Source organism: Pseudophryne corroboree, chromosome 9, assembly GCF_028390025.1.
Source record: "Pseudophryne corroboree isolate aPseCor3 chromosome 9, aPseCor3.hap2, whole genome shotgun sequence".
In the NCBI taxonomy this organism is placed as follows: Eukaryota; Metazoa; Chordata; class Amphibia; order Anura; family Myobatrachidae; genus Pseudophryne; species Pseudophryne corroboree.
This window is the reverse complement of record NC_086452.1, coordinates 75,460,952-75,479,785: the sequence shown is the minus strand read 5'-3', so window position 1 is coordinate 75,479,785 and position 18,834 is coordinate 75,460,952. Positions and strand designations below refer to the sequence as shown.

The window sequence follows — 18,834 nt, the reverse complement described above, 5'->3', positions numbered from 1 at the left end:
ATGTTACTATGTGTATATATATATATATATATAGCAATTTAGAGAATTAATTATTTAATACAGTGGTTACTCAATATCCATAGATTGGTTTTTGATAGAACGTGTATCCCGAGCGCAGTTGAATTGTTTAATTTTTCCCTATAGTGTTATAAATCTGCAGAGGTTTATTTTTACAACTGCAAACGGGAATCATGGCAATTAAAAACATATTATTTATTTAGTGCAATAATCCATTATCTTCTATTGCAATAGAACTATAGCGCCTAGGTAATTTTCCCTTAAGTTTGTGAGAGTGCCCAAGTTTCGTATGGTCACGCTGCACTCAATTGTGCTGGCTATGGAACCCAGAGACTATATGGTATCCCTGGATATACAGGATGAATATCTGCATATTCCTATTGCCAGGTTGCATCAGCAGTTCCTGCGGTTTACTATTGGCAACCTTCACTTCCAATTCCAAGCTTTTCTGTTTGGACTGGCTACGGCTCCTCGGATCTTCACCAAGGTCATGGCCGTGATGACGGCCCATCTTCATCGCCAGGAAATCGGAATCCTCCCATACTTGGATGACCTGCTGATTCTGACAAGTTCCCACAAAGTTCTCCTCAGTCATCTACAACTGACGTTGACCTTTTTGCAAGCCTATAGGTGGCTAATAAATTGGAAAAAGTCCTCGCTGGTCCCAGTTCAGAGCATGGTGCACCTAGGGGCTCTATTGGATACACAGTCAGAGACTTTTCCTGTCTCCAGACAAAGTTCTGAAACTTCAGGACAGGATAAGACACTTAATTTGCCGATGCACTCAGCACTGCAAGTCCTTGGCCTGATGGTGTCGTCCTTTGACACGGTAGAGTACACTTCATTTCACTCTCGTCCTCTGCAACAGTTGATCCTATCAAAGTGGGATGGCCTTCCTCATCGCATCAGATAGCAGATGGTCTCGTTGACTCTGGAGGTTCGTCTGTTGCTGTCCTGGTGGCTCCAGGACCAGCAATTGTGTAGGGGCCGTCCATTCTGGATCCCCAACTGGGCCCTACTGATAACGGATGCCAGTCTGTGGGGATGGGGAGCGGTGTTGGAGCAGCACTCGTTTCAAGGTCATTGGACCAATGAGGAATCACTCCTTCCGATCAACATTCTGCAGTTGAGGGCAGTGTTCAATTCACTATCTCAGACCCTGCCTCTGGTATGGAACAGGCCTGTTCAGGTACAGTCAGACAACGCCAACACGGTGGCATACATAAACCATCAAGGCGGCACTTGAAGCCGCATGACAATGATGAAAGTGTCAAAAATCCTTTGTTGGGCGAAATGCCAATTGCCAGCCATATCGGTAGTGTTCATTCCAGGTATCCTAAACTGGGAAGCGGTCTTCCTCAGTCACCAGGACGTTCACTCCAGAGAGTGGAGCCTTCATCCAAAAGTCTTTAAAGTTCTGGTGGACAGGTGGGGTCTACCGGACGTAGATCTCGTGGCATCTCGACACAATCACAAGGTTTCGGTTTTCGGATCACGAATGAGGGATCCTCAGGCAGCTTTCGTGAACACACTGGCGGTTCCGTGGAACTTTCGGCTGCCTTACATATTCCCTCCGACATCACTCCTGCCCAGAGTACTGCGGAATTTCAAGCAAGAAGGAGGTATGCTGATTCTGGCCGCTCCTACGTGGCCCAGATGGCATTAGTTCTCATACCTACAGGGTCTCTCATCAGGGCATACCCTCCTACTTTCTCAGCGTCAAGACCTCATACAGGACCCTTGTCTCTATACAGACCTGGCCAGACTGGTTTTGACGGCGTGGCTTTTGAAGCATCGCTCCTGAGGGCCAAAGGATTTACTGAGGCGGTTGTTCAGACTATGAAGAAGGCCTGCAAACCGGCAGGGTTTGGCATTCTTACGTCAGCTGGAGTGCTAATAAGAATTATGACGCTTACAGATTCAAAACGTCCAGAATTCTGGCTTATCTGCAAAGAGGCTTAGACTTAGGTCTTCATCTGGCAAACCCCTCAGGGTGTACATATCTGCCTTGTCGATTTGGTTTCAGCGCAAGATTGCCTCTATTTCTGACGTACACACGTTTACTGTGTTTTATGTATTCAGCCTCCCTATGTCTCCCAGAGGCTCCGTGGGACCTGTCTATTGTATTGAAAGCCCTTCAAGAGCATCCAGTCGAGCCTCTTGAATCGGTGGACGTCAAGGGGCTCATGACCAAGGTCCAGTTCTCGTTGGCTATTGCTTCTGCAAGACGGGCATCGGCTTTAGGCGCTTAGTCCTATCGTCCACCCTTTCTGATTTTTCACCGTGACAGGGCGGTTCTATGAACTCGGCCCAGTTATTTACCTAAGGTGGTGTCATCCTTTCACCTTAACCAAGAGATTGTGGTCCCGGCCTTTATCTCTTCGAACTTGTCAACCAAAGAACTTTCTTTGGATGTAGTAAGGGCTCTCTGTTTCTATGTGGACAGGATTGCTACGATTAGGCATTCGGATACCCTCTTTGTCCAGTTTGGTTTCCATCCCTTAAGTACTAAGGGTATACCGGTGGGCTGAACATTGAACTATACAACAGACTAAAATGAAGCGCCTGTCCTATAAATTGTTACATGTATGATGTAGGATAAAATGAGCAATACCCTACAATTTAACCCAGACTCCGACCCCAATAAACTGAATCCTCACCTAGTTGTACCCACATTTTCCAACAACCAGGTCTACTCTCCAACACCTTTTTACAGTTTCCAAATATTGATTTTGAAAAAAAAAACTACTTTTGGATATAAAGCAACAGCACTTTGTTGTTAGACAAATTGTGTCAACTGTTGTAAATGTCACAAGACTATGGGGCCCATTTATCAATGATCACATACTGAATGTGATCTGGGCACCGATCTTACTGATCTTACCGCCCAGCATTGCATTGCAATATGCAATCCCTTCAGGTGAATGGATCACCTGGGACCCACAACGGTGTCTTCTTTCAGGATGCCGATGTCGGTATTCTGAATAGTGTCGGTATTCTGACTGCCGGGATCCTGACCGTATCCCCTTGATAATACTGGTCAGAAGGTTTTGTAACTGTTACAGCATACTGACGAGACATTCAGGATTTAAAGCACTTGGTGACTGTAAAGTCTGAGAGCCGAGGAGACAGGTTTATTCTGCATGTAAAACAAACAAATGTTTATTATCTATGACTGCCTCATCTGCTGCCCATGCGGGTAGTATGAGCAATACCTGAAACTGATGATTTTGTGGGTATCTTGTATTGGTTGTATCTGTTGCCCCCCAATGTATTATCTCCCATGCATCACTCATCCTGCTCATTGTAACTTGAACAACGCACATAGGGGGCACAGGCGTGCGCAGAGACTGACTGGCGGGTGCCGCTCCGGACTCCCCCCCCTCCACGGCATTATAGTGTTCTCTCACCTCCCCTGTCCTGGATATAAACTGCTCACCTGGGCGGCCCAGGTGAGCGGACCAGGTGAGCAGTCTATATCCAGGACAGGGGAGGCGAGAGATCACTATAATGCCGTGGAGGGGGGGGGGGAGTCCGGAGCGGCACCCTCCAGTCAGTCTCTGCGCACGCCTGTGATAGGGGGTCATTCTGACCCGATCGCACGCTGCAGTTTATCCCAGCGGTGTGATCGGGTCAGAACTGTGCATGCGCCGGCGCCACAGTGCGCCGGCGCATGACAGACGGCCTAAGGCCGTCAGGCCGCTATGATCGCCTCTGCCTGATTGACAGGCAGAGGCGGTTGCTGGGCGGGGGGACGGAACGGCGGCGTTTGGCCGTCGTTTTGTGGGCACGATCCGGCCAACGCAGGCGTGGCCGGACCGAGCGGGGGGCGGGTCGCAGCGGCTGCGTGATGTCACATGCAGCCGCTGCGGGCCGGAAAGCGATGAGTAACTCCCGGCCAGTACGCTAATGCTGCGCTGGCCGAGAGCTACTCTTGAAGTGCAAAGGCATCGCCGCTATGTGATGCCTTTGCATTTCTGTGGGGGGGGGGGGGGGGGGGGGGCGGCACTGACTTGCGGGGCGGGATAGCCCTCTGCTGGGTATCCCCCCACATGTTAGTGTGAATGATCGCAACTGTGCTAAATTTAGCACAGCTTCGATCATCTCGGAATGACCCCCATAACAAGGCCATACCATTTTATTGCCCACTACTGTGCGGTGCAGTTGCCGGCCTGGAGATGAACACCTACAAAGTAATGCACTATACAGCGAGCGCTATAACAGCAAATGTGCACTGTGACTTTAAGAAGCCCCTGACATCAACGAATGTTGCTGTGACTGAGTCAGTAGGGAAAGGCCCCAGGTGGGAGAAGTAAGCAAGGCGGAATGGTTACGGAAGGAAGAAGCAGACTGGCTATGAGAAGCCATTTGTGATTTACCCTATTTTTATTATGTCCTGTACCAGGTTCATGTTTGTAGATTGGGAGGCAGATGTACTAAGGCAGAGATTTTCAACCTGTCACAACTCGCGGCACACTGAACAAGATTTAAGTATTGCCAAGGCACACTCAAATAGAATGGTGATGCATGGTGCAGTTGCGTGTCCTAGGATGTCATGTTGCAGCTTCTCCATAGGTAATGCCTGAGCCACATCTGAGAGAGCCAGAAGAGCCCAACACTGCCCGGGCCCAAAATTAGAACTGGCTCTGCAACCACTAAACCCACCAGTATTTATCGTTCCAGGGCCTCAGTAGCGGCAAAACACTGACGGGCCTGTCTGTGCTTCTATGGCGGCACACCTGGAGACTACTTAGGGCACACTAGTTTGCCACGGTACAGTGGTTGAAAAACACTGTACTAAGCCTTGGAGAGAGATAAAGTAGAGAGAGATAAAGTACCAACCAATCCGCTCCTGTCATTTTTCAAACACAGCCTGTAACATGGCAGTTGGGAGCTCATTTGCTGGTACTTTATCTCTGTCCAAGGGATGGATGTAATGAAGTTAGAGTTGGTTGGAGGTGCGGGTTCCTGGCCAAACTCAGACTTTTTTTTAAAGCACCAATCATTTACAAGGCATGGTTTTGCCTTGCACATGATTGCCGCTTAAAAAGAAAAAGTCAGTTTGGCCGGGTACCAGCACCTCCGGCCAACTTGGACTTCATTACATCCGGCCCCTAGGCTTAGTACATCTCCCTCTGGGAGTTTTGTTTGCATTTAGAGGGTTACAATTGAATTCCGTTTCTGTAACCTCCTATCACCCGCAAAAAGTAACCCCTGGGGTTTTCAGCAGATCTACTGCGATTCCCCTGATTTCGAATACAATAGCAGCCCCCATAGGTTTCCAGGGGGGTTACTATATGTTATGATTTTCCAAGCTCTGGAATGCACATGCACAGTAGGCCACCTGCGGTCCTGCAGCACAAAGTAAACTGATTGCTGATGCACATTGCAGGGAGGGGCTCCTACTGGTGTCCATGTCCTTGTATGTGATTAATACATGCTGGCAGCTGCAAACACTGCTCTGCTTCACAGACCCTGACCCTGACTGGCCCCATTCCCCTATTCAGTCATCATCTGACACTGCTACCTCCTATCAGTATCCAGTCCATAGGTCAGTCAATGGCTCAACATCATATGATCGACATGGTCTAAAGGTCAGTAGATTCAAATGGCTGACGTGACCGGTCAACATGACATATGGGCAACACAAATTTTGGGGAATTTTCTGCATCTTTTAAAACTTTTTCATACTATACCATCCACGTGAACTATGATTCGGAATGGTAACGTGTGCCGAGTGCAGTGGTTTCAGAGCAGGACACCTTGCCCGTAGCATGGCGAGCATAATGCGCCATGTTAAGGGGCGTGGTACACTAATTGGGGTTCATGTGCTGAAACCTATGATTGACACCCCAAAAACATGAAAAACCTGTGTCAACCTTTGCTTGTGTCAACCTTTTACCCATGTTGACCTTCTACATTTACACCATCTGGTGTTGACCTAAACACTGCCGACCTATTATACCATAACCCTCCTATCAGGACATTGTGAAAGCTATGAATGAGCCCTTTGGTGCATTAGCAAAGGAACACAAGCTTTACAGGAAGATAATTACCACTTGCTTCAACTGGTTACTGCTAATGAAACTCACCTTGGGGATAAAATTCTAGATGTCTTTAATATTAAAAACAATCCTCTGAAGGAATCATAGTACCAGTTGTGGAATCAGACTGATGATCTTAAGAATAGATTATGTAGGTACATATCTGCGGGTGGTAGGCCTGGCAGAAAGGAGCTGTCTTGTACCATTGTATTACAGTAAGTCATCATTCAGTGGGGCACGCAGGTCGGGTTTCCGAGTACCTGGAAGCCTCCCCTGTAGACCTGATTTTTTTATTTTAGATTACAAAAAGGGGAAAGGTGGTAGCATTATGGTGCACAACTTCGATTAGAGTTTCACAATCAATATCAAATATATATTTAGTAAATATATATAGTTAAATAATTATTCCCCACCTACAACATCACTCTAGTTTAATGATCAATTATTAAACATAACTTTTAAAAGATATATGTAATTAATAAATCCCCATCTATTGAAGCTAAAAAGGCGAAATATTAAAAGATAGATATAAAGTAAGGAAAAAAGTATTAAAATATATAGCACCAGGATTCAATGAACACTCCTGCTATTTACATAATTAGTGATTCAAAATATCGATAACTCTACTGTCAATCACAATACTAATGTATTTAAACTCTATTATTCGCTGAAATATCAGCCTTAGTGTTCACATACATGGTTAATTAGAATGTATATAAATCAATCCTCTTGCAGTCTTAATTTTTGATAATGACTGCTCCCAGGAGTCAGATTCATAATATCAATCTCGTGCTGTCAGTGTGGATATAACCAGGGCCGAAACTAGACTTTTCAGCACCCGGGGCAAGGAAGCATTTTGGCGCCCCCCCCCCCCCCCCCCTTCCCTCTCATTACACAAAAAATTATCATGTTATCAAATATTTAGAAAGGGGATACCATTGAACAAAATTGCGCCTCATGTTCTCCAAATGTCCTAAGCATCTGTCACATAGCCCCTGTGTGTCCCCACACATTGCACCACATCACTGCACTACATGATTACACTAAATGCCCTTTATATTGCACTACACTATGTACATGCCCCTATATGCTGCACTACATTACTACACTATCCCCCATACACTGCACTACATTACATGCTCCTAACACTACGTACATGCCCCTATATGCTGCACTACATAACTACATAACTACACTATCCCCTATACCAGGGGTGGGCAATTATTTCAGCTGAGGGGCCACTTGACATTTCCTGTCAGTATCCGAGGGCCACATACAAAATAGCAGCTCGCCCCACTTGCCAAAAATATAGGGACGTGGCTTCATGTGGAAGGAGTGTGGGCAAAAAATAATACAGATTCCTATTAGGCTGCACAATAGTCTCCATTATTCAAATTGCGCCACACAGCGCCACTTACACACATTACACCAGGTAGAGCCCCTTTTACACACATTACGGCAGGTAGAGAGCCTTTTTACACATTAACATTTTATTTAAGATAATTATTGTGCAGCAAGCAAATTATCCAGTGTCTTATGGCCCCTGGGGAAAGGTGTGACACCGTGACAGAACACGGTGGGGGTGACACAGTGACAGAACACGGTGGGGGTGACACGGTGACAGAACACGGTGGGGGTGACAGAACACGGGGGGTGTGACACAGTGACAGAACACAGTGGGGGTGACACGGTGACAGAACATGGGGGGGGTGACACAGTGACAGAACACGGGGAGAGGGGGGTGACAGTGACAGAACACAGGTGTGTGACACGGTGACAGAACACGGTGGGGGTGACACAGTGACAGAACACGGGGAGGGGGGGGTGACAGTGACAGAACACGGGTGTGTGACACAGTGACAGAAAACGGTGGGGGTGACACAGTGACAGAACACGGGGAGGGGTTGTGACAGTGACAGAACACGGATGTGTGACACGGTGACAGAACACGGATGTGTGACACGGTGACAGAACACGGGGGGTGTGACACGGTGACAGAACACGGGGGGTGTGACACGGTGACAGAACACGGGGGGTGTGACACGGTGACAGAACACGGGGGGTGTGACACAGTGAAAGAACACGGGGAGGGGGGGTGAAAGTGACAGAACATGGTGGGGTTGACACGGTGACAGAACACGGGGAGGGGGGTGACAGTGACAGAACACGGGGAGGGGGGTGACAGTGACAGAACACGGGGGGGGTGACACAGTGACAGAACACGGTGGGGGTGACAGTAACAGAACACGGATGTGTGACACAGTGACAGAACACGGGGGGTGTGACTGACACAGTGAAAGAACACGGGGAGGGGGGGTGACAGAACACAGTGGGGGTGACAGTGACAGAACACGGGGGGTGTGACATGGTGACAGAACATGGTGGGGTTGACAGCGACAGAACACGGGGAGGTGACACAGTGACAGAACACGGGGAGGTGACACAGTGACAGAACACGGGGGGTGTGACATAGTGACAGAACACGGGGGGGGGGGGGTGGCAGTGACAGAACACGGGGAGGTGACACAGTGACAGAACACGGGGAGGTGACACAGTGACAGAACACGGTGGGGGTGACATAGTGACAGAACATGGGGGGTGTGACATAGTGACAGAACATGGGGGGGTGACAGTGACAGAACACGGGGGGGTGACACAGTGACAGAACACGGGGGGTGACATAGTGACAGAACATGGGGGGGGTGACATAGTGACAGAACACGGGGGGGGGGGGTGACATGGTGATAGAACACGGGAGGGGTTGGTGCAGCGAGAGCTAAAGATCTCTCCCCCAAACCTAAAAACAGTCTGACGCCACCACTGCCCGCACACACAAATATATGCACACACACACACACACACACACACACACACACACACACACACACACACACACACACTTTCTTTTACTTTTCCCATTAACTTACTGATCTGGCTGGCAGTGGCAGGAAGGATGGATCTGTAGCAGTCTGGCTCTTGTCCCGTGTAGCTCCACCCCCTTAGGTCCCGTGTAGCCCCGGCCCCTCATCGGCACCTAGCCCCGCCCCCTTCTCGGCTGTACACAGCCGTTGTCACTGGGGACTCTGGAGGAGGCTGCTACAACGCAGCAGCAGGGAAGAGAGGCGCCGCTGGCAGCTTGGAGGTACTGCAATGCAGAGCAATGACAAGCAGCTCAGCTGGTCGGGCCGCTTGTCATTGCTCGCTGGTGGGAGGCAGTGGGCCGGGTAGGATCGGTTTGCGGGCCTCATCCGGCCCGCGGGACGTATTTTGCCCACCCCTACCCTATACACTGCGCTACATTACATGCTCCTATACACTAAACTACGTACATGCCCCTATATGCTGCACTACATTACTACAGTATCCCCTATACACTGCACTACATTACATGCTCCTATACACTACACTACGTACATGCCCCTATATGCTGCACTACATTACTACACTATCCCCTATATGCTGCACTACACTACTACACCACCCCCTATATGCTGCACTACATTACATGCTCCTATACACTGCACTACATACCTATATGCTGTACTATATATTACTTCATTACACTACACTACACTACATCTACATTACCAACAATAACACTACATTACTATTACTACACTATCCCCTGTACTACAATACATGCCTACCATGAGGAAGATCTTTACTTCTTTGTCCTGGGGAGCCCTGGACACAGTTGAATGATGGACTCAGTGGAGGGACGGGGACGGGGACGGGCCTGGTCTGCAGCAGCACATGGGTGGCTGGTCCTGGAACAGGGACCAGCCACCACATACAGCAGATCACTTGCAGAGGAGGCGGGTGCAGCAGAAATTGAATACAGTCCACTCACTGATACTCTGCTGTCCCGCCACTTCTCCTCCAGCCGGACTGTCTTCTAGTCACTGGAGGGCGGAGGGTCGCTGCCGTATAGCTGGGACAGCGTGCAGGGATAGAACAGTGTCCCTGAGCGGCTTTGGCAGGCGGAGCATCGAGGGTGAGTGGCGGCTGTGAAAGGCGGACTCGGGAGGCGCAGCTTCAACCAGTGCTCCAAGGAGAGCCCGGCTTCTGTGTAACAGCTCCACCCCGCGTCCGCCTCTCACAGCTGCACAGCTCCGTGTCCTGTGTCCTTCTGCTTCACAGTTCACTGACAGGCACCAAGCGGAGATGCGCTTGCATCGCAGCTGCTTCCTTTGACTGTACCCGCCGGGTCTCTCAGCACCCCTCTAAATCCTGCGCCTGGGTCACATGCCCCCCTAGCCCCCCCCCCTAGTTTCGTCCCTGATATAACTGGTCATCAAATTATGAAGATAGCAAGTGATTAGAATTAGCTGTGCAGATATGGTTCCACAATCATCTGTTCTCTGAACTCTACACTGTGTTGCCCACACAGGCCAATTTATATACAAATGTATCCATGCGCATTTCACCTGTGGCTTAATCATGGACCCATGATTAAGCCACAGGTGAAATGCGCATCGGAGTGATGCGCCGGGAGTAAAGTGTGCACTCCTGCATTACTGTCAATCATTCCTATATCAATACCACATACTTTGAAGGTGTCACTAATGTATCACATGTCTTTTGAGAATAATTGAGGCTGTATAAATCAATGCACTTAGACTTCAGATTATAATGTTAGGGCTCGTGTAAGTAGTAGCGTAGCTACACAGTTAAACATAGACGCTTGTTCTGGGCAGCGTGGTAACAATTTAATTAGACGCCCTGTCATGGAGCGCTATTAACAGCCTGTTCATATTGTAACAACCAGTAATAATTAAAGTGAGAACTGTGCCTAGAATGTACTTAGCCTGAGGACAACTACTATTGGCTGCCATTAACAGTATATTAAATTGCGTACACATGTATCATTGAATCAGTATCGAACCCCACACATCAGAAATATATGAGGGGTGTATTGTTGAGGCAGTCTGAGTAACACATTCACGAGGCTTTATCCTATTGCTGACACCTTGAGAATTAGACTAAGAAAGATACATTGTTACTGTGACTAAATGTAACAGGGATACATTTGTATACAAATTGGCCTACGTGGGTAACATAGCATAGAGCTCAGAGAACAGATGATTGTTAAATCATAGTTGCACAGCTAATTGTAATCACTTGCTATCTGTATAATTTGATGAGCAGTTGTATTCACACTGAAAGCACGACGCTTGTCCTGGGCAACGCGGCAATAATTCAGTGAGACGCCCTGCCATGGAGCGCTATTAACAGCTTGTTCACATTGAAATAACCAGTAACAATTAAAGTGGGCACAATCTTACTGTGACAAAATGCAACATGGATACATTTGCATATAAATTGGCCTGTGTGGGCAACACAGTGTAGAGTTCAGAGAACAGATGATTGTTGAACCATGTCTGCACAGCTAATTCTAATCACTTGCTATCTTCATAATTTGATGACCAGTTGTATCCACACTGTCAGCACGAGATTGATATTATGAATCTGACTCCTGGGAGCAGTCATTATCAAAAGTTAAGACTGCAAGAGGATTGATTTATATACATTCTAATTAACCATGTATGTGAACACTAAGGCTGATATTACAGCGAATAATAGAGTTTAAATACATTAGTATTGTGATTGACAGTAGAGTTATCGATATTTTGAATCACTAATTAAGTAAATAGCAGGAGTGTTCATTGACATCCCTGTGCTATATATTTTAATACTTTTTTCCTTACTTTATATCTATCTTTTAATATTTTGCCTTTTTAGCTTCAATAGATGGGGATTTATTATTACATATCTCCTATATATTAGCCTTGTGACTCTATGCCTGCATTTCTAACGCTGGGCGGAGTCACAGTCACAGATCGGGCTGGATGCAGGCCAGGAACAGTCCCCTCCCTCGGTCTGCCCATCCCAGCCCAGTCCCCTCCCAATCTCCGGCCACTCCCCTCTCTCCCCCCTCCCCGTACACTCCCTGCATCCTGGTGACACTGCAGCCGGTGACTGCTCAATTGCCGCACAGTCCAGAGGAGAATGCCGTGGACGACCACTGACTGCCGCCCCCCTCCCACCCGCGGCACCCACAGCCTTCACAACATCCGCCACCCACCCGCGGCACACGCCCCGCACCCTTAGACCCGTGGCACCCACACCTGCGGCACCCCCCACCCGCAGCACTCACTCCCCCACCCATGGCACCCACACCTGCAGCACCCCCCACCCGCGACACTTCCTCCCCCACCCATGGCACCCACATCAGTAGCACCCCCCACCTCTCCCCCACCCGCGGCACTGCCACCCCCTCCCCCATCCATAGCAACCACATCTGCAGCACCCCCCGCTCCTCCCCCACCCGCGGCACTCCCGCCCCCTCCCCCACCCATAGCAGCCAAATCTGCAGCACCCCCCACCCCTCCCCCATTCGCGGCACACCCGCCCTTCCCCCACCCACGGCACTCCCGCCCCCACCCATACCACCCACATCTGCAGCACCCCCCGCCCTTCCCAAACCCGCGGCACTCCCACCCTCCCCCACCCGCGGCACTCCCGCCCCCACCCATACCACCCACATCTGCAGCACCCCCTGCCCCTCCCCCACCCGCGGCATCCCCGCCCCTCCCAAACCCGCAGCACTCCCACCCCCTCCCCCCACTCATAGCACCCACATCTGCAGCACCCCCCACCCCTCCCCCACCCGCGGCACTCCCGCACCTCCCCCACCAGAAGCAGATGCCCCTCCCCCACCCGTGGCATTCCCGCCCCTCCCCCACCCACGGCACTCCCGCCCCCTCCCCCACCCGTAGCACCCACACCTGCAGCACCGCCCGCCGCACTCCCGCACCCTCCCCCATCCGCAGCACCCCCCCGCCCCTCCCCCACCCGCGGCACCCACCACATCTGTCCCCCACCCACGGTACATGCCCCTACCCCACCCACACCACTCCCGCCCCTCCCCCACCTGTAGTACCCACAATCCGTGCTGCCCCCTTCCTCTCCCACCCCTGGCATCTATTGTAACCAAAATCCATAAATTCAGCTAAATTCATGGGGGGAATTCAACTGATTCGCATGCACCCTGCTGACCATCCACACAAAGGGGCATCTATCAGAGCAATTCCATTGTTGCTATGATCAGATGGGTCTGGGACTCAGGGTCGACAACAAAAAGGTCGACACACCTTAGGTCGATGTCAATTGGTCAACACACCTTAGGTCGACATGGACAAAAGGTCGACAGGAACAAGATCGGCATGGAAAAAGGTCGACATGAGTTTTTCACGATTTTTTCCTTTTTTGGAACCTTTTCATACTTAACGATCCACGTGGACTACGATTGGAACGGTAATCTGTGCCGAGCGAAGCGAAGGCACCATGCTCGAAGCATGGCGAGCGAAGCGGTGCACTAATTGGGGTTCCCGGTCACTCTACGAAGAAAACGACACCAAAAAAACTTTAAAAACTCATGTCGACCTTTTTCCATGTCGACCTTGTTCCTGTTGACCTTTTCTCCATGTTGACCTTTTGTCCATGTCGACCTAAGGTGTGTCGACCAATTGGCATCGACCTAAGGTGTGTCGACCTTTTTGTTGTCGACCTGGAGTCCGGATACCGATCAGATGCCCATTGGTAATCAATGCATCTGATGGTCTGTCAGCTTAGAGTTTAGCGACGCAAAGCAGCTAAACCCATGTAACAATCATGATTGGGCATCTAAAGTCTGGGTTTGGGTGCTTTGAGCGACATAAATATGGACTTTTCACACATTTTTTCTTGCTTTCCTGGAGGATGTGAAAACATTTGTCTGCTGCTGCTAATGTGCGGCAGATCCAGAGCCGGCGCTTCCACTAGGCAGCTTTAGGCAGCTGCCTATGAGCGCAGGGAACTCAGGGGGCGGCACGCTGAGGCTGCCAGGAGCCCTGATCCCCCTCCCTGTAGTCCCCATGCAATACAGCAGCAGCAGCAGCAGGACACCCGGCGGCATGGACACACTACTAGTAGCAGCGCTGCGGGTAGTCCTGCAACGCTGCTAAACCGAGTGACAGCAGCTGATGCTTTTTGGCCATTCCAGGCCACTGTACCCTACCCAGTGTCCCGGGATCCACCACTGATTTTGTTTAATTCACCACCTCTCTGCAGAAGATATGCAGTGGGAGCAGAGAGGTGGTTTCCCCCTCGGCCGCTCCCGTCACCGTGTCCCTTCTCTGCCGGCCGGAGCGCCTCCATAGACTGCTGCTTTGTGTGTGGGGTTTTTATAAAAAGGGGGCGTGGCCACATGGCCGTGATAAGGCCACGCCCCCCGACTTTGCCAGTTCTCCCCGCGGTCTGTCTGTGGCTCTGCCTGGCCTGCCTGCTCTTTGGGAGACTGGCTCCTGTGATAAGAGCTGGAGGTAACTACTGTGGTAGTGGGTGTGTGCCTCCAATATATGAGTGTGTGTGTGCCTCTGTCCCAGAGTGTCAGTGTGTGTGTGTGTCCGTATCATTGTGTGTTTCTCAGTATGAGTGTCAGTGTGTGTTTGTGTGTGTCTCAGTATCAATGTGTGTGTATCAGTGTGTGTGTCTCAGTATGAGTGTCAGTGTGTGTTTGTGTGTATCTTAGTATGAGTGTCAGAGTGTGTCTCAGTACCAGTGTGTGTGTGTCTCAGTATCAGTGTGTGTGACTCTGCCTCAGTATGAGTGTCAGTGTGTGTTTGTGTGTATCTTAGTATGAGTGTCAGAGTGTGTCTCAGTACCAGTGTGTGTGTGTCTCAGTATCAGTGTGTGTGTGCCTCTGCCTCAGTATGAGTGTCAGTGTGTTTGTGTGTGTCTCAGTATCAGTGTGTGTGTCTCAGTATCACTGTGTGTGTGCCTCTGTCTCAGTATGAGTGTCAGTGTGTGTGTGTGTCTCAGTATCAGTGTGTGTCTCAGTATCAGTGTGTGTGTCTCAGTATCACTGTGTGTGTGCCTCTGTCTCAGTATGAGTGTCAGTGTGTGTGTGTGTCTCAGTATCAGTGTGTGTCTCAGTATCAGTGTGTGTGTCTCAGTATCACTGTGTGTGTGCCTCTGTCTCAGTATGAGTGTCAGTGTGTGTGTGTGTGTCTCAGTATCAGTGTGTATCTCAGTATCGGTATGTGTGTCTGTGTCTCAGTATGCGATTCAGTGTTTGTGTGTCTCAGTATGAGTGTCAGTGTGTGTGTGTCTCAGTATGAGTGTGTGTGTCTGCCTCAGTATGAGTGTCAGTGTGTGTGTGTGTGTCTCAGTATCAGTGTGTGTCTCAGTATCAGTGTGTGTCTCAGTATCACTGTGTGTGTGCCTCTGTCTCAGTATGAGTGTCAGTGTGTGTGTGTGTCTCAGTATCAGTGTGTGTCTCAGTATCGGTATGTGTGTCTGTGTCTCAGTATGCGATTCAGTGTTTGTGTGTCTCAGTATGAGTGTCAGTGTGTGTGTGTCTCAGTATGAGTGTGTGTGTCTGCCTCAGTATGAGTGTCAGTGTGTGTGTGTGTGCCTCAGTATGAGTGTCAGTGTGTGTGTGTGCCTCAGTATGAGTGTGTGTGCATCTGCCTCAGTATGAATGTCAGTGTGTGTGTCTCAGTATGAGTGTGTGCCTCAGTATGAATGTGTATGTGCCGCTGCCTCAGTATGTGTGCCTCTGCCTCAGTATGAGTGTGTGTGTGTGCCTCTGCCTCAGTATGTGTGTGTGCCTCAGTATGAGTGTGTGCCTCTGCCTCAGTATGAGTGTGTGTGTGCCTCTGCCTCAGTATGAGTGTCATTGTGAGTGTGTGTGTGCGTCTGCCTCAATGTGTGTTTTATTTACCCTGTGGAGGCCAAAGTGTTTTTTTCTTTTTTTCTTGAAAGCGGCAAATGTGTTTGTTGTTATTTATTCCTGTGGTGGCCAATGGTTTGTTTTTTTTTTTTTGTGGGGGGGGGGGGGGGGGGGGTGTAGGGGAATGGAGGCTGAAGTTTTGCCTAGGGTGCCAAGAACCCTTGCACCGGCCCTGGGCAGATCAGAACATTGAATTGCTGTGATAGTCTCCCGTTCCTATAGAAGACCATGCACAATGCCCAATTGAAATCCCCCCATCATATTACTCTGTTTGTTAGTGGGTGAAATACACTTTAATCCAAAATTAAATAAACAGCCTAAAACCTCCAACGTTTCAGGACAAGGCAATAACCTATCAGGGTGTAATAATAATAAAAAATAAAAAAGAGAAAAGCATATTACAGTACCTTAAATAGGCGAGTATGAAGATCTATCCTGGAGCTTTCAAATGGTCGAAATTTTCAATCTTCATCCCTCTGCATCTGTTCTGTAACAGCCAGCCACACAAAATTGACTATACTGCAGAAAAATGGTAGGCAAATGTTTTTAAAAAAAACATAATTTAAGACCACATTACAGCCCCATTCTACATATCCTAAGACAGGAATAGGCCACCTTGTCCCTATAAAAAAAATTAAAGTTAGAATGGCGCATACTATACCTGAGAGACTTGGCTGAACTGCTTCCAAAAGAATGGGATGCTGCTGTGTGCACCTGGCAGACAAACTTCCTGTCTTCTTTGGTTCTGGGTCAGCCACAAAAAAATGACACTGCAATTAAAGAGGCAAAATAGTTAGAAATACAAGGTAGCTCATGCCCACATTGCAACCACATTCTACAAAGGGGTGATTCAATTGTTTCTTAGGCACCGGCCAAGTAGGTGGCGCCCAACAGCAGCAAATTCAATTGTTCCGATGTTTGGGAGTGATCACCACTGCCACAGACTTTTCTGCTGACTGTCTCCTGAGGTGGCAAGCAGAAATGTGCAAAAAATTACCCATTTGGATGCCAATATGGGGCTTCTTGCATTGTGGGTCTACTTAAGATGGGATCAGCCACTATTCGTGGCTAAACCACATCTATTTGGGAGATGAAAAAGTAATGGGTACCTGATCAGAGCAACCACTGAATTGCTTTAAAAGGTGCACATTACTTTAGGTGTCCAAAAAAAAAAAAACAGTTGCATCACCCCCTACATGTCCAAAGCCAGAAATAAGCCACCTTGTCCCTATAAAAAATAAAAAGTTAGAATGGCGCATACTCTATCTGAGAGACTTGGCTGAACTGCTTCCAAAAGAATGGGATGAGGCTGTGTACACCTGGCGGACAAAACTTCCTGTCTTCTTTGGTTCTGGGTCAGCCACAAAAAATGACAACACTGCAAAAAATGGTTAGAAAGGTAGTTCATGCAATGCAAATACACTATATGGCAGTGGTTCTCCAACTGTGTGCCTAGGCACCCTGGGTTGATGCATTAGGACCAATTACAATTGTGGTCAATGTAATAGGCAAAACCAGTGCTTGTGGCTGACAATCATAAAATATGTGGACAAACAGAAGCAAATATGGTCCCTCACCACACAATTTAACCTGAGGATGACAAATACAAATTACTTAATGTAATATTTCTTTCTATATCTCTCAAAAATAATCTTTTGGTTGTTCTCTTGGAACGTGCCTGGAGCCGTCCCTGAGTACAATAATATGGAGCAAACAGGGACACTGACAGCAGATGTGCCTGCAGAGACACACTGCAAGAAAAAAATGTAACTGTTAATACAGCCTTGTATAGTACATCATAAGTAAATAATACCCCTTTCACACCGCCTGAGGCAGGTCGTACCCGGGAGCTCCCAGGATGCTACCCGCCTCAGGCACCTTTCACACCCCAGTTAGCAGCCCAGCATATTGTTGCTGACGCAGCGGCGGCGCAGCTTGGAGATCACAAATAGTGAACGGGAAATGGGTCGCATCGACCCGGCTCCCGTTCACACCGCACAGTAAGCCGGGTTGAACACGTGGTCAACCCTGCTCATGACCTGGGTTGAAATACCGGGTCACTCGCCCCGGTATTTACACCCTGTCACCTTTCACACCGCACATGAACACGGGTTATGCGCGTTCATGTGCCAATAACCCATGTTCAGGGGTGGCGCCGGCGGTGTGAAAGGGGTATAAGTGGAAGAGCTAATAGTAAATTAAATAAACATCCATCCACTATTAACAATGATGTCTTCTTAACTTATGACCAAAATATGCATTGTGAAAATATTACAGGCCTGACTGCTTATAAACATGAAAATAATACCACCCAACACTTGACAACTGGGATAAAAATAACAAAAGGTCCATACACACTTGACAATAAAATGAGCGACGTCGCTCATTTTATCGTCAAGTGTGTATGCCGCCAGTGACGACCGATGCGCAGCCTCGCAGTTCAGCAACGATCGTCGCTGTTGGTAGGGCATGCATGCAGGATCTGGACTGCCGTCCACGACCTGCATGCAGGGCTGGCGGAGGCGTGACGTCACTGAGCGATATGAGCTGTCATATCGCTCAGTGTGTACAGTCGGCCACCGGCCGGTCCGGGAGGGGGAAACATTAGACCAGTGATTTTCAACCTCTTTTTACTCGCGGCACACCGAACAATATTTTAAAATTGCCAAGGCACACCATCAGTTCCCCACAGAAAAAGCAATACACACACATTGGCCCTTACAGTAAAAAAAATTACCCATTTGGATGCCAATATGGGGCTTCTTGCATTGTGGGTCTACTTAAGATGGGATCAGCCACTATTCGTGGCTAAACCACATCTATTTGGGAGATGAAAAAGTAATGGGTACCTGATCAGAGCAACCACTGAATTGCTTTAAAAGGTGCACATTACTTTAGGTGTCCAAAAAAAAAAAAACAGTTGCATCACCCCCTACATGTCCAAAGCCAGAAATAAGCCACCTTGTCCCTATAAAAAATAAAAAGTTAGAATGGCGC

At 48.8% G+C, this 18,834-nt stretch overlaps 1 long non-coding RNA gene across 1 annotated transcript; it reads right to left on the bottom strand.

The window, feature by feature from the left end:
* Positions 1–6,116: 6,116 nt before the first annotated feature.
* On the bottom strand, positions 6,117–17,207 carry LOC134956696 (uncharacterized). Its single transcript, XR_010186099.1, has 4 exons — positions 17,099–17,207; positions 16,499–16,607; positions 16,245–16,356; positions 6,117–6,343 (listed from the first exon to the last, which is right to left on the bottom strand). It is a non-coding gene; the product is annotated as an uncharacterized LOC134956696 (long non-coding RNA).
* Between the last annotated feature and the right edge of the window lie 1,627 nt (positions 17,208–18,834).